Here is a 14671-nt window from a genome sequence, read left to right on the forward strand (position 1 = left end):
TAGTCTGGCCCCCCTACAGGATAATCTACAGACACTGCCAGCTTGATTGTGTAAACCCCTCCCACAGAGCCATTAGGAAGTGCTAGTCAGAGGGAATCAGTCCGCCCTGCCCAACTTGTAAATTGCCAAGGGTAGTTGTTGCTGGATGGCTGCCCTGTTCCTATTCAGGGCCAAGTATTCATAGCAGCAGGTGGCCAGCACTGTGAACCACATTTCCATTCCCAGCTGGCAACCTGCACTGGGAGCCACATTTCAGAGATAGGGTCAGGCAGATCACTGCTGCCAACACGAACTTGGGCAGATATCGAAGTCCTGTGGGCCAGTCCCAGACAGCAGCTGGTTTTGCTGTGATCTGGGAATTCTGCGGGAACTCATGAACAGTTACCAAAGTTGCAGCAAGACTGAGGCTATACTGATCTGACTGCTATTGTCTCTCAAGGAGCCCATCCCACCCTACCCACAAATTGCCCCAGGTGGCCCATTGACAGTGAACTCCCACAGCACTGCCCTCCTCCTCCCCTGATCTCTTAATCCACACAAGCAACAAACTTTGGCTGGCACAGGGTGGGCAATGCACAGAAATCAATGGCAGGGAGACCTTTGCTGCTTGCAAGAGTTTCAATATTGTATCCGGGAAACACAGGGGTCTGTGGGAACATCCCTGATGGCAGATGGTCTCACTGTGATCTATGTCTACAGCAGGAACGCCCACGCACAGAAGTTGAAGCAAAACCGAGGCTGTATTGGCTGAAGGGACCTTGTCTCCCTTAGATCCCACTTCACCCAAGCCACAATGTGCCTGCAGCCCCATTGACAAGCAGTCTCTTGTGCCCTGCTTGTCTCTGGAGCTGTCCAGTTAGAGCAGGCAATAAACCACGGCTAGCGCAGTGAGCACATTTCAATGAAAACAGCTGTGAACAGACCACTGCTGCCTGTACAAGCTGCAGTATCTCTTAAGGGAATTGCAAGGTTCTGTATTGGCCTGACGGCCCTTGACTCCCTGAGTTCCTGCTCCATCCAGTATACAAAGTGCCCTCTGCACACTGATAGGCAGCTGTCTCTGCCCTGGGTTGGTGCATTTAGGCCCAGGGTGGGCAGCAGTTGACCTTGTTATGAGTGGAAACTTGTATAGGGAGCCACAGAGACAGCACTGGCACATAAACTGACACTGCAGTGGCAGGGGAAAATTTACTCAATAGACCTAGGAGACTCACAGGGGCCCTGTGCCACCCAACACACATATCAACCAGAGGCTCATCCAGTTTCAGAGACTTACAGGCAACTAACAGGCAGTGTTAGGCCTTGAAGAGTACTGGTCCGTCTGCTAAACTGCCATAGGTCAGGGATGGGGGATAACCGACAGCTGCCTACAGCGCTGTCTCTTCCACTTACTCTACAGATCCAGCAATAACTATCAGCAGATTCCTTTGTAGTTCTCACCGGGTAGCCCTGAGCAATCAAAAGCAGCGGCTGACCTTGGCCTATGGGGGAGCTCCTCCCAAGGAGCCACAAAACCAACGCATCTAGAAGCTGGCAAGAGACCACAACGGAGCAACTCCTGATTAGTCTCATTAGTGATACACACAAAGGGTGGTTCCAACAAGTACATAAGCCTGCTAGGGCAAATCCCACTCAGTGGGGTCAGCCTCCACACGACTCCTATCCTAAGGGTGCAGCCAACTCCCACAATTAGTCAGCCTGAACGTAATCCCACTCACTGATGTACTAACAACAATAAAGAAATAAAGACTCGGCAACAACAGAAGATCATACACAACCCACACAAAAGTCACTTCCAGAGTTCCCGACATAAAAGATCAGGGAGAGTGCGCCACTGGGCCACACAGGACATGTTCCACATGAGGCTATCTGGCCAAGGGTGAGAAACGAAACAAATATTCCTGAAACACAGAAACGAATACAGAGAGGCTAATAAAATGAGAAAACAAAGAAACATGCCACAAATGAAACAACAGGAGAAAACTCCAGAAAATAAGCTAAATGAAATGGAGGCAAGCAACCTACCAGAGACAGAGTTCAGAATAACGGTTAAAAGATGCTCAATGAACTTATGGGAAGAATAAATGAGCACAATGAGAACCTCGACAGAGAGATAATAAACATTAAAAAGGACATAGAAACCATAAAAAAGAACCAAACAGAAATGAGGAATACAATAACTGAAATGAAGAATACACTGAAAGGATTCAACAGTAGATTGGACAAAGCAGAAGACTGAATCAGCAATTTGGAAGACAAGGTAGCAGAATACACCCAATCAGAACAACAAAAAGAAAAAGAATTTTAAAAAATGAGGATAGTTTAAGATACCTTTGAGACAACAAGAAGCATAAAAAATATCCAGATCGTAGGAGTACCTGAAGAGGAAAAGAGAGAGAGCAAGGGATTGAGGTTCTATTTGAAGAAATAATGACAAAAAACTTCTTCATCCTGGCAAAAGAATTAGATAGACAAGTTCAGGAAGCACAAAGAGTCCCAAACAAGAAGAATTCAAACAGACCTACACCAAGACGCATAATTAAAATACCAAAGGTCAAAGACAAAGAGAGAATCTTAAAAGCAGCAAGAGAAAAGAAGTTAGTTACTTACAAGGGTGCCCCCATAAGAATGTCTGCTGGTTTTTCAATGGAAATTTTGCAGGCCAGAATGGAATGGCAAGAAATATTCGAAGCTATGAAAAACAAGAATCTACAATCACAAATACTCTACCCAGCAAAATGAAAAGTGAAATAAAATGGAAGGTGAGATAAAGAGCTTCCCAGACAGCAAAAAGCTTAAGGAATTCATCACCAACAAGCCGGCATTACAAGAAATGTTAAAAAGTCTTCTGTAAAAAGAGAAGGAGTAAAAAAGAAAATAGAAATAACAAATATGAATAATAAAATGGCAGTAACAATGTACCTATCAGTAATCACTTCAAATGTAAACAGATTAAATGCTCCAATCAAAAGACATAGGGTAATCGAATGGATAAGAAAACGAGACCCATGAATATGCTGTCTACAAGAGACTCACTTCAGATCAAATGACACTCACAGACAGAAACTTATAAAGGAAAACCCATTAGATTATCCTTGGACTTCTCAGCACAAGTCTCACAAACTTGAAAGGAGTGGAATCAAATATTTAAACTATTAAGTGAAAGGAACTACCAGCCTAGAATAATGTATTCAGCTAAGATCTCCTTTAGATATGAAGGAGAAATTAAGACCCTTCCAGACATGCAAAAATTGAGGGAATTCAGCCTAGAATAATGTATCCAGCTAAGATCTCCTTTAGATATGAAGGAGAAATCAAGACCTTTTCAGACATATAAAAATTGAGGGAATTCTCCATTAGGAGGCCTGAACTGCAGGAAATACTGAAAGAGATCAGCTTACCTAAAATAAAATGACAAAAACAAACAAACAAACAAAACATAATTAGGAGTAAAGTGACTATCAGGCAAATAGAAGCAGAGGAGTGCAACCCTTACTAAGAACAGGGCATTATAAGCTTAAATAATAAGAAGAGAATTGCTATAGCAAGATAGTAATGAACATTCAGCATACATAGGGACAAATTGAGACAACAATGACTAAAAAGGGGAGGGTTCAAAGATCTAAATTCGCAAAGGAATGGAGATAAGGCACACACAGAAGAAAACAGATGATTGTATATGTATAACTATCCTTTACATATTTGTAATGGTAACCACACACAGAAGATTCAGAACTGAAGTATATAACATAAAACAAGAAGAACCAGAGGGAAAACTCACAAAAGCCAACCAAAATAAAAAAAACAGAAACACAAGGACAAGGAAGCAAACACTGAGCTATCAGAAAGCAAAAGACAAAATGGCTATAAGAAGACCTCATATTTCAATAACCACCCTAAATGTAAATGGACTGAACTCACCAAAAAAAGCCACAGAGTTGCAGAATGGATCAAAAAACAAAATCCAACCATATGCTGCCTCCAGGAGACACATCTCAGCTCCAAAGACAAATATAGACTCAGAGTGAAAAGGTAGAAAATGATATTTCATGCAAATGGCATTCAAAGAAAAGCAAGAGTATCACCTATTTTTCTCAAACTATTCCAAAAAATTCAGGAGGAGGGAAGACTCCCTAACGCCTTTTATGAGGCCATCATTACCTTGATTCTAAAATCAGGCAAAAACATTACAAAAAAAGAAAACGATAGACCTATACCTCTTATGAACATTGATGCAAAAATCCTCAACAAAATATTAGCAAAACGAATTCAGCAATACATTAAAAATACACCATGATCAAGTTGGATTTATTCCTGGCATGCAGGTTGGTTCAATATCTGCAAATCGATTAATGTGATATACCACATTAACAAAGCAAAAGATAAAAACCATATGATCATATTAATAGATGCAGAAAAAGTGTTCGACGAAATCCAGCATCCATTTATGATAAAAACTCTCAGCAAAGTGGGAATAGAGGGAACATACCTCAACATAATAAAGGCCATATATAACAAACCTACAATTAACATCATACTGAATGGGGAAAGGCTAAAAGCATTTTCCTCAAGATCAGGAACAAGACAAGGATGTCCACTTTCACCACTCCTCTTCAATATTATATTGGAAGTGTTAGCCACAGAAAGAAGACATAGAAATAAAAAGAAGTGTTAGCCACAGAAAGAAGACATAGAATTAAAAGGCATCCAAACTGGAAAGGACGAAGTAAAACTCTCATTATTTGCTGATGACATGATACTATATAGAGAGAACCCTAAAGACTCCACCAAAAAACTGTTAGAACTGATCAATGAATTCAGTAAAGTAGCAGGTTACAAAATAAATATTCAGAAGTCAGTGGCATTTTTATACACCAGTGCTGAACTTTCAGAAAGAGAAATTAAGAAAACAATCCCATTTACAATTGCATAGAAAACTACAAATACCTGGGAATCAAATTAACCAAGAAGGTAGAAGATCTGTTTTCAGAAAATTATAAGTCATTAAAAAAAGAAATTGAAGAACATACAAATAAATGGAAGCATATACCGTGTTCATAGGTAGGAAGAATCAACATCGTTAAAATGGCCATACTACCCAAAGCAATCTAGAGATTCGATGTAATCCCTATTAAAATACCAATGACATTTTTCAGAGAACTAGAACAAATAATCCTAAAATTTATATGAAACCATAAAAAAAAAAACAAATAGCCACAGCTATCTTGAGAAAGAAGAACAAAGTTGGAGGTATCACACTACCTGATATCAAACTATACTACAAGGCTACAGTAATCAAAACAGCATGGTACTGACATAAAAACAGATACACTGATCAATGGAACAGATTAGAGAGCCCAGAAATAAATCCACACTTACACACTCACTTAATATGTGACAAAGGAGATAACAATATAAAATGGAGTAAAGACTGTCTCTTCAATAAATGGTGTTGGGAAAACTGGACAGATACATGCAAAACAAAAAAAAGCTGGACTACCTTCTTACACCATATATAAGAACAGACTCAAAATGGATTAAAAACTTAAATGTAAGACCCGAAATCATAAAACTTCTAGAAGAAAACATAGGCAGTAAACTCTCTGATATTACTAACAGGAATTTCTTTTCAGATATATCTCCTCAGGCAAGGGAAACAAAAGAAAAAAGTAAAGAAATGGGACTACATCAAACTAAAAAGTTTTTGTACAGCAAAGGAAACCATTAACAAAACAAAAGACAACCAACTGGGAGAAGATATTCGCTAATGATTTATCTTATAAGGAGTTAATATCCAAAATATATAAAGAACTCGCATAACTCAACAACAACAAAAAACAAAAAACAATCCAGTTTAAAAATGGGCAGAAGACCTGAACAGATACTTCTCCAAACAGGAAATATAGATGGCCAATAGACATATGAAAAGATGCTCAAGGTCACTAATCATCAGAGAAGTGCAAATTAAAACCACAATGAGATATCACCTGACACCTGTCAGAATGGCTATCATCAATAAATCAAAGAACAACAAGCATTTGTGAGGATATGGAGAAAAGGGAATCCTCATATATTGTTAGTGGGATTGTAGTTGGTACAGCCTCTATGGAAAACAGTATGGAGGTTTCTCAAAAAATTCAAAATGGATATACCTTTTGACCCAGCAATTGCACTTCTGGGTATTTATCCAAAGAAAACCAAAAAAATAATTTGTAAAGATCTATGCACTCCAATATTCACGGCAGCACAATTTACAATAGCCAAGATATGGAAGCAACGTAAATGCCCATCAACAGATGATTGGATAAAGAATTATGGTTCATATATACAATGGAATATTACTCAGCCATTAAAAAAAAACAAAAATGAAATCCTACCATTTGCAACGACATGGATGGACCTAGAGGTTATTATGCTGAGTGAAATAAGTCAGACAGAAAAAGATAAATACCATATGATTTCACTTATACGCGAATCTAAGGAACAAAAAGAACAAACTAATCTAAACAAATATAGTAGACAATTTGGTGACGGACAGAGGGGTGAGGGTTAAGGGACTGGGAGAATGGGGTGAAGGGTTAAAGAAGTACAAATTAGTAGTTGATGGTTAGGAATGGGGATGGAGAGCATGGCAGAGTGAATGCTGTTAGTATTAATATGATGGCTAGGTGGAGGGCCAGAAGAGGGAGGGAGCAATAAGGGAGATCGTTTTATGAACTACATAGATGTCTAATCAATGTACTGTATACTTGAAACTAATTTAAATAAATTAATTCAAAAATAAAAATTAAAAATAAAATAAACTCCACCCAACAGCAGACTATGCATCCTTTCCAAAAATATAGAACATATACCAAGATAGACAATATCCTGGGCCATTAAAAAAAATGTAATAGAACTGAAATAAAGTGTGTTCTCTGACCACAATGAAATCAAACTAAAAATCAATAACAGAAAGTTACAGAAAAATCTCCATATACTTAGAAATTAAGTAACACATGTCTAAATAATCCCTCAAAGAGGAAGTCTCAAGAGAAATAAAAAAAGAATACACTGAACAAAATGAAATGAAAATACAATAAATGGAAATTTGTAGGATGCAGCTAAAACAGTGCCAAGATGAAAATTACATAACTAAATACATTAGAAAACAAGAAAACTTCGAGTTAATAATTGAGCTTCCATCTCAAGAAATTAGAAAAGAGCAAAATGAAGCCCAAGTAAGCAGAAAAAGGAAATTAAACTTATTTATGATAAAAAAAAATCCCTAAGTAAACTAAGCATAGAGAATTTCCTCAACCTGCTAAAGAACATTTATTAAAAACATACAGTTCACGTCATATTTAATAGCGAGAGACTGAATGCTTTCCCCCTACAAACAGGAACAAGGCAAAGATAACAATGTCTGTTCCCACCACTGTTAACATAGTAACCTTAAAAACACTGTGCTAAGTGAAATAAGCCAGACACAGAAAAATACTGTATGAATCCAGTTATATTTATGTAGAATGGTCAAATTCATAGAGACAGAAAAATAGAACAGTGCTTAATAGGGGTTATGAGAAGGAAGGAATGGGGGAGTTAGTGGGTAATGGGAGCATAATGGGAGCTTCAGCTAGGAAAGATGAAAAAGTTCTGGAGATTAATGGTGAAGAGGGTTGCACAACAATGTGAGTATATTTAATGCAACAAAACTACATTTAAAAATTGTTATGATAGTAAATTTTATGTCATGTATATTTTACCACAATAAAAATATATATATAACCCAAACTGTATTATATCTAATTAAAAAATAAATTTCACTCTTAATGACAATTTTCCCAAAAAGAAAACTCCAGGTTTAGAATGCTTCAGTGGTAGAGGAGGTATAGCTGAGTGGAAGCATTCGACTGCAGAATGCTTTAGTGGTGAATTCCACTAAACATTTAAGGAAGAAATAATATCAATTCTATGCAATTTTTTTTCTAGAAAATAGTAGAAATGGTTAAGCTCACTTTATAAGACAAGCATTATCATAATATCAAGTCCTCAAGATGGCATTACAATACAAATATCCTTTAAATATATAAGTACAAAAGTCCTTTAACTGTTAGTGAACCAAAACCAGGAATATAAAAAATATAATACAATATAGTATAAACAACTGGGGTTCATCCCAGGAATTCAAGGTTGGTTGAACATTGAAAAATCAATGTAATTCACAATATTAATTGAATAAAAAGAAAACCATGTGACTATCTCAATAAAGAACATTTGATAAATTCAATGATGATGATCATCAGTGAATCAAAAAAAATCCTTCAGCAGACTAGGGAACTTCCTTAAAATGATAAAGGACAGTTTAAAAAATCTATTAATTCAGTTAATGATGTCAGTGAAGAATGAATACTTTCCCTCTAAGATTAGAAACAAGACATGAATATCTTCTCTCACCACTTGTAGTCAATGTTATATTGATGGTCTCAGCCAATTATTAAAGAAAAAGAAATAAAATGCATACAATTTAAAAATGAAGATGTAACATATCTATATGCACAGATAACATAATTGTGCATACGAAATGTCTTTAGTAATCTACTAAAATAAATAGGATCTACTAAAGATCTACTAAAATAAATAAGACTAGCAAAGCTACAAAACAACGTCAATGTAAATAAATCAACTGGAGAATATAATTGCAAATAAAATCTCCGATAAGGGGCTAATATCCAAAATATATAAAGAACTAATACAACTCAACAACAACAACAACAAAAAACCAACTGAAAAGTGCGCAGAGGACCTGAACAGACACTTCTCCCAAGAAGACATACGAATGGCCAACAGGCATATGAAAAGATGCTCAACTTCACTAGTTATTAGGAAAATGCTAATCAAAACCATAATGAGATACCATACCATGCCTGTAACAATGGCTATTATCAACAAGGGAAGTAATGACAAGTGTTGGAGAGGTTGTGGGGAAAAAGAAACCCTCAAATACTGCTGGTGGGAATGTAAACTGGTACAGCCACTATGAAAAACAGGATGGCAGTTCCTCAAAAAATTAAGACTAGAATTATCATATGATCAAGCAAGTCTTCTGGGAATCTACCTGAAAAATTTGAAATCATTTATTCTTAAAGATTTTTGTGCCCCTATGTTCACGGTGGCCAAGACATGGAAAATGTCCTTCAATAGATGATTAGATAAAGAGGATGTGGTACATATATACAATGGCATATTACTCGGCTATCAGAAAAGATGAAATGCTGCCATTTGAGACAACACGATGGTCATGCTAAGAGAAATAGGTCAAAAGGGAAAAGTACAGAACCATATAATTTCACTCACATGCAGGATACAAAACTGAAAGCAACAAATCAACAAGACAAACAAACAAACAAAAACTCATAGACACAGACAAAAGTATGGTAGTTACTAAAGGGAAAGAGGGCTGGAGGGGAAGTAGAAAAGGGTAAAGGGCTTCAAATATATGGTGACAGAAGATTTGACTTTGGGTAGTGAACACACAATGCAATATACAGATGATGTATTATAGAGTTGTACACTTGAAACCCATGTAATTTTATTAACCAATGTCACCCCAATAAATTTAATTTTTTTTTAAAAAAAAGCTAAATGAAAGTAGAAAAAAGAGTAAATACTGTATGATGTATATAAATTTCTAGAAAGGCAAAACTATTGCAATAGAAAGTATATGAATGGTTGACGGGCACCAGGGAAATGGATAGGGGTAGAAGAATGACTGCAAAGAGCTACAAGGTAACTTTTTGGGGTGACAGTTATTTTATATCATTATTTTGGTGGTGGTAATAACCTACAGACATTTCCAAAATTCATCAAACTATATACTGAAAATTACTTTTACTTTTTAATTATACCCCAATAAAAGTAATTTAGAAATTAAAAAGGAGAGAAAAAAAAGAATTGCATTCTAAAGAGAGTCATGTGGTAAGGCCTGCTCACCCAGTGAGACAAGGTGGCTGTAGTTCTCCAGCATCACATTTCTGTACAGGGTCCTCTGAGAAGCGCCCAGGTATTGCCACTCATCTCTACAGTCACATCCTTAAATGACAATGATGCCTGTAACAGCATATTTTTTATTCAATCTGGATTCAGAAACAGGTGGCATAGCAAATATCATTGAAAGTTAATTTGTATCAGGTCTACTGTTGAGAATTTAAAACAAAATTTTATAAAGGATGCCTATTATGTCCCTATCGTTGTCTTACACTTTGAGAGTACTAACATAATTGGCACAAATATTATTTTCATGCCCTAATGTATTTGTATTTATTTCTAAGTTATATACCATAGACTGTCAGCTAATATACTAATGCTAAAGTTTAGTGCCTTGTTTTTTAGATAGTTTTAGATAGGCTCTCTGTAATCTTTTCCTGTACCCCAGTGGACTGTCCTGAGCACTCTCTAGGGTACACATATCCACTTGGAGTTCTCTGCTTGGGTATGGGAAACCAACAAGAGATTCACGCAAGCCCTGGAAGTAGTATGCATCATCGGACTTGTTTTTCTGAAGCAATGCTCTGCAGGAAGAATAGAGAAAGTCTTATACAGCAAAACAGAAGAGACCCATTTAAGGACCTCAAGGGCATTATGCTAAATGAAATGAGTTTGACAGAGAAAGAAATACCATATAATCTCTCTAATATGCGGAATCTTAAAAAAAAATCCTAAGCACATAAATACCAACTGCAGATTGGTGGCTGCCAGAGGCAAGGGATGAGGGGTGGAAAAATGGGTGAACTGTTTTTGTTTTTGATTTTTTTTATTGAATTTTTTTTTAAAAAGAGAGATGAGCTATATTAAAGTAAAAAATGGGAAACTGATTTCTATAGAAAAAAGAACAAAATTTTGATCATTATAATTTCGTACAGCTGTACATAGAGAAGCTGCATGAGCAACAGGGTAATTGCTGATGGCATTGTGAGATAAGAGAAAATATGTACAGACAGTTCTTGACTTAACTTTTTAACATTATGATGGTGTGAAAGTGACACACATAATAAATTACATAGGTATTCAACATTTATTATAAAATAGGCTTTGTGTTAGATGATTTTGCCCAACTGAAGGTCAATGTAAGTGTTCTGAGCATGTTTAAGGTAGACTAGGCTAAGCTATGATGTTCGGCAGGTTAGGTGTATTAAATGCATTTCTGACTTACTATGTTTACATGTTACCATAAGTAAAGGACCATCTGTATATATTGGTCTCTGTGCCTAGTTCCTGGCACAGAGCTCCTAAAACCCTCGTAATAAGTGATAAGAGCACTAGAAGCATCCTTTGTTCTAATGAGGTGACTCTGGGTGTGCTCATGGATGAATGCCGATCACCAGAAAGACCAAGTCATAAATAGAAGCTTGGAATTTTCAACACTCCACCCTACCCCCACCACACACACACACACACACACACACACACACACTTCTCCAGAGAGAGAGAGGCTGAAAATAGTTAATAATTGATTATGCCTACATAATTATTCATCCATAAAAACCCCAAAAGTAGGCATCTGGACAGCTTCAACGTCAATGAATACATCCATGTATCGGGAGAGTGATGCTCCCCAACTCCATGGGGACGGATGCTCCTGTGCTCAAGATCGTCCCAGACCTCACCCTATGTATCTCTTCATGTGGCTGTTCAACTGTATCCTTTATCACACCCTTTCATAAACTGGTAAATATAAGTGTTTCCTTGAGTTATGAGCCGCTCTAACAAATTAATCGAACCCACGGAGGGGACTGTGGGAAACTCAGATTTACAGCCAACAGGTCGGAAGCACAGGTGATTACTGGGACCTGCAACTGGCATCTGAAGTGGGCTGGGAGCAGACTTTTGGGAATGAGTCTTTAACCTTGGGATGTGATGCTATTTCCAGGTAGACAGTGTCAGGTGAATTAAATTGTAAGACACCCAGCTGATGTTTCAGACAACTGCTTAGTGGGGAAAAGATCTCACACATTTAGTGACCAGAAGTGTCAGAAGTAAGTATTCTGTGTGAATAGTAAAGGAGACACACAGGAGGGAAGACTACTGGGTTTTTCTAACTCAGCTATACATTGAGATTAGAAAAACAAAAGTCAGTAACAGGCAGAGGGTCATAGTGAGGCAGATGTTCTTCATTTGCGCTCAAAAAATCTATCAAAATAGAGGTGGAATTATACACTGCATTGTTGGTTACATGATTTTGGAACATAAAAGGGAGGTTTAAAATTGATGTATAGAGTCATTGCGATCACATACAAAATCAAAGCACATTTTGAAGATAGATATGTGGATTCTAAAAATTACATGAAGATATAAAAGACTTAGACTATCCAATACAATTAAGGAAAAAGAACAGGGTTGGGAGATTCACAATACTGACTTCAAGACTTATTTTAAAGCAACAGTAATCAAGGCAGTATAGTATTAGCAAAAGGACTGACACAGATCAACAGAAGAGAATACTGACTCCAGAAACAGAACCACAAATAATATAAGTTTAAATGATTCTCAACAAAGGCGCCAATTAATTCAATGGAGAAGGTATATTCTTTTCAACAAATGAAAAATTTGTTGAACTATCAAACATACAGAAGCAAAAATAAATAATCCTGATCTATACAATGCCTCATAAATAAAAATTAACTTAAAATGATCATAGATCTATAATTACAAAACTTACAAAAACATGAGGGAAATCTTTGTAACTTCTCAATTTAGGAAAAGATTTTTTACATATGACCAAAAAAGCATAACTAAAAAAAAAAGACTAAAAATTTTGAAAACTTGATCAACTAAACACTTCTGCTCTTTCAAAAACACATGGTGAGACAAAAACATGAGAGACCTATGATCATTTAACAAACTGATTTGATACTCAAAACTGTCGCACAAAAGCCCCCCCACCTTGTACATAATAAAAAAATTTTCTCGTATAACATATAAAATGCAGGGAAAAAAACATCACACAAAGGGTAAAAAAAAAAGCATGAAAATGTCCCATTCTTTTTATAAGCCTAATAAAACCATAACATCAAAATTAGGAACATGGGAAAAGGAAATTCTATAATTTCCTCACCTAACTTGTGACACAAATACTTAGTGATAAGTACAAGCAGGAAGATCCCAGCCAACATGTATACAAAGCAACTCATCAGTAAGTAGGGTGTACACAAGAAATGGATAATAAATTAATATTAGAAAATTCATCATGCCACTCATAACATTAAAGGAAATAAGCTATGTCTTTATTTCAAAAGATATAGAAAAAGCATTCAATATAATTCAAAGCATATTCATGACTATACTGAAATCTAACCAAACTGGTAATTAGAGGGAATATACTTTTCAAAGGTTACCTAACAAGAGCCAATAGCAAACATCAGAGCTAATGTTGAAATTATTTATCTTCCTTCAAAACTGGCTTCATTTCTATTTCTCCTTTTGCATTTAATATGTAGACCCTTATAAACATAAATCCATTACAATGCAAAGAAGGAAATAAAGAGCTCACCTGAGATGTGTTCATTTTGCTGCTCTTGGGAGAATGTAGAGGACTGGTAAGGTTCAGCTGGGAGGCCTAGGAAGGACCATGCGGAGGCAGCACCACCTGTCCACATAAGACTCAGAACTGGTCATGTGGACTAAAACCTATGTCTTTTCATAGACTAAATGTAAACTTTTCTATGGTTAAACGATAATGTAGTTATTTTTCTGAATGACTACCAAACAACTAACACAAGAGAGAATTAGTTACAGTAAAGTACATGAAGGATAAGACATTACTCTTTCATTAAAATGAGCATAGCAAAATACTCAGGCTGTATCACTTAACTATTTTCCTATTAACACTACTTACTTCTCCAAGGAGAAAATCCACAGAAAGCCCAGTAAAAGGAATATGAAATGCTTTAAGGCAAGAATTTTTCATTAGTTTTAACGGGGTTACAGTTTCTCAAAAGATCCTTTTCATAACGTATTTTTGGTGACTTACCTGTGAGAAACTGAACTGCACATGTTTTCCTCCGGGCTCTGTCACAAACTGGCTGTCCCTTGACAAGTCATCGAACCACTCGGGTCCAATTGCTTGAAAGCTTTCAAGAGTCGGAAGTAGATCACCATGGAAACTCCTCGTGAGCCATCCTTTTGGGATTTCGTGAAGTCAGAATAAGTCAATAATGTCACATTGGCACATGTGAGAGCCAGCAGTGTCTGTAAAGAGTGAAGAAGAAACCAGGGTCCATTTAGCAATAATGCAGACAGAATTTCCACCCTCTGGCTGGACCCCAAACCTCACCCTCACAAGCTCCCCAAGAAAGTGGACTTTCCTAGACAACATACCCTTGGGCTGCCCTAGCTCACCTCCCTCTTCTCAGAGCAGGCCCAAATACTCCACTGTCACACCACAGTGTGGTGGCTACTGGATGTGGCAATACCTCTAAATTTGGGCAGAGGAATCAAGAACTTCTGAAGTGCAAATTTAGGCCCTGCTTCTTCCTGTGTTTTTTTGCTTTTTTGTTTTTTTGTTTTTTTGCCTCTGCCCTGAAGCTCCAGTGAGGAAGATAAGAACAGAGAGGTATTCTCCCCAGGAAAAATCCCTGTTGGAGAGGTATCCTTAATTCTTACAACGCAGGAGATGCTTTGTTCCAAAGTAAAT

The 14671-nt window shown here is 36.9% G+C and overlaps 1 protein-coding gene across 1 annotated transcript in view; it reads right to left on the reverse strand.

Moving 5' to 3' along the window:
• The window catches only part of ZNF782 (zinc finger protein 782), a 39384-nt gene that overhangs the window by 23622 nt on the left and 1091 nt on the right, over positions 1 to 14671 (reverse strand). The window contains 3 exon segments of the mRNA XM_039880433.1: positions 9973 to 10089; positions 13529 to 13624; positions 14009 to 14226. The gene's annotated coding sequence lies outside the window, so the exon portion shown is untranslated.

This window comes from Pteropus medius, unplaced genomic scaffold, assembly GCF_902729225.1.
Source record: "Pteropus medius unplaced genomic scaffold, Ma_sr-lr_union100, whole genome shotgun sequence".
NCBI lineage: Eukaryota > Metazoa > Chordata > Mammalia > Chiroptera > Pteropodidae > Pteropus > Pteropus medius.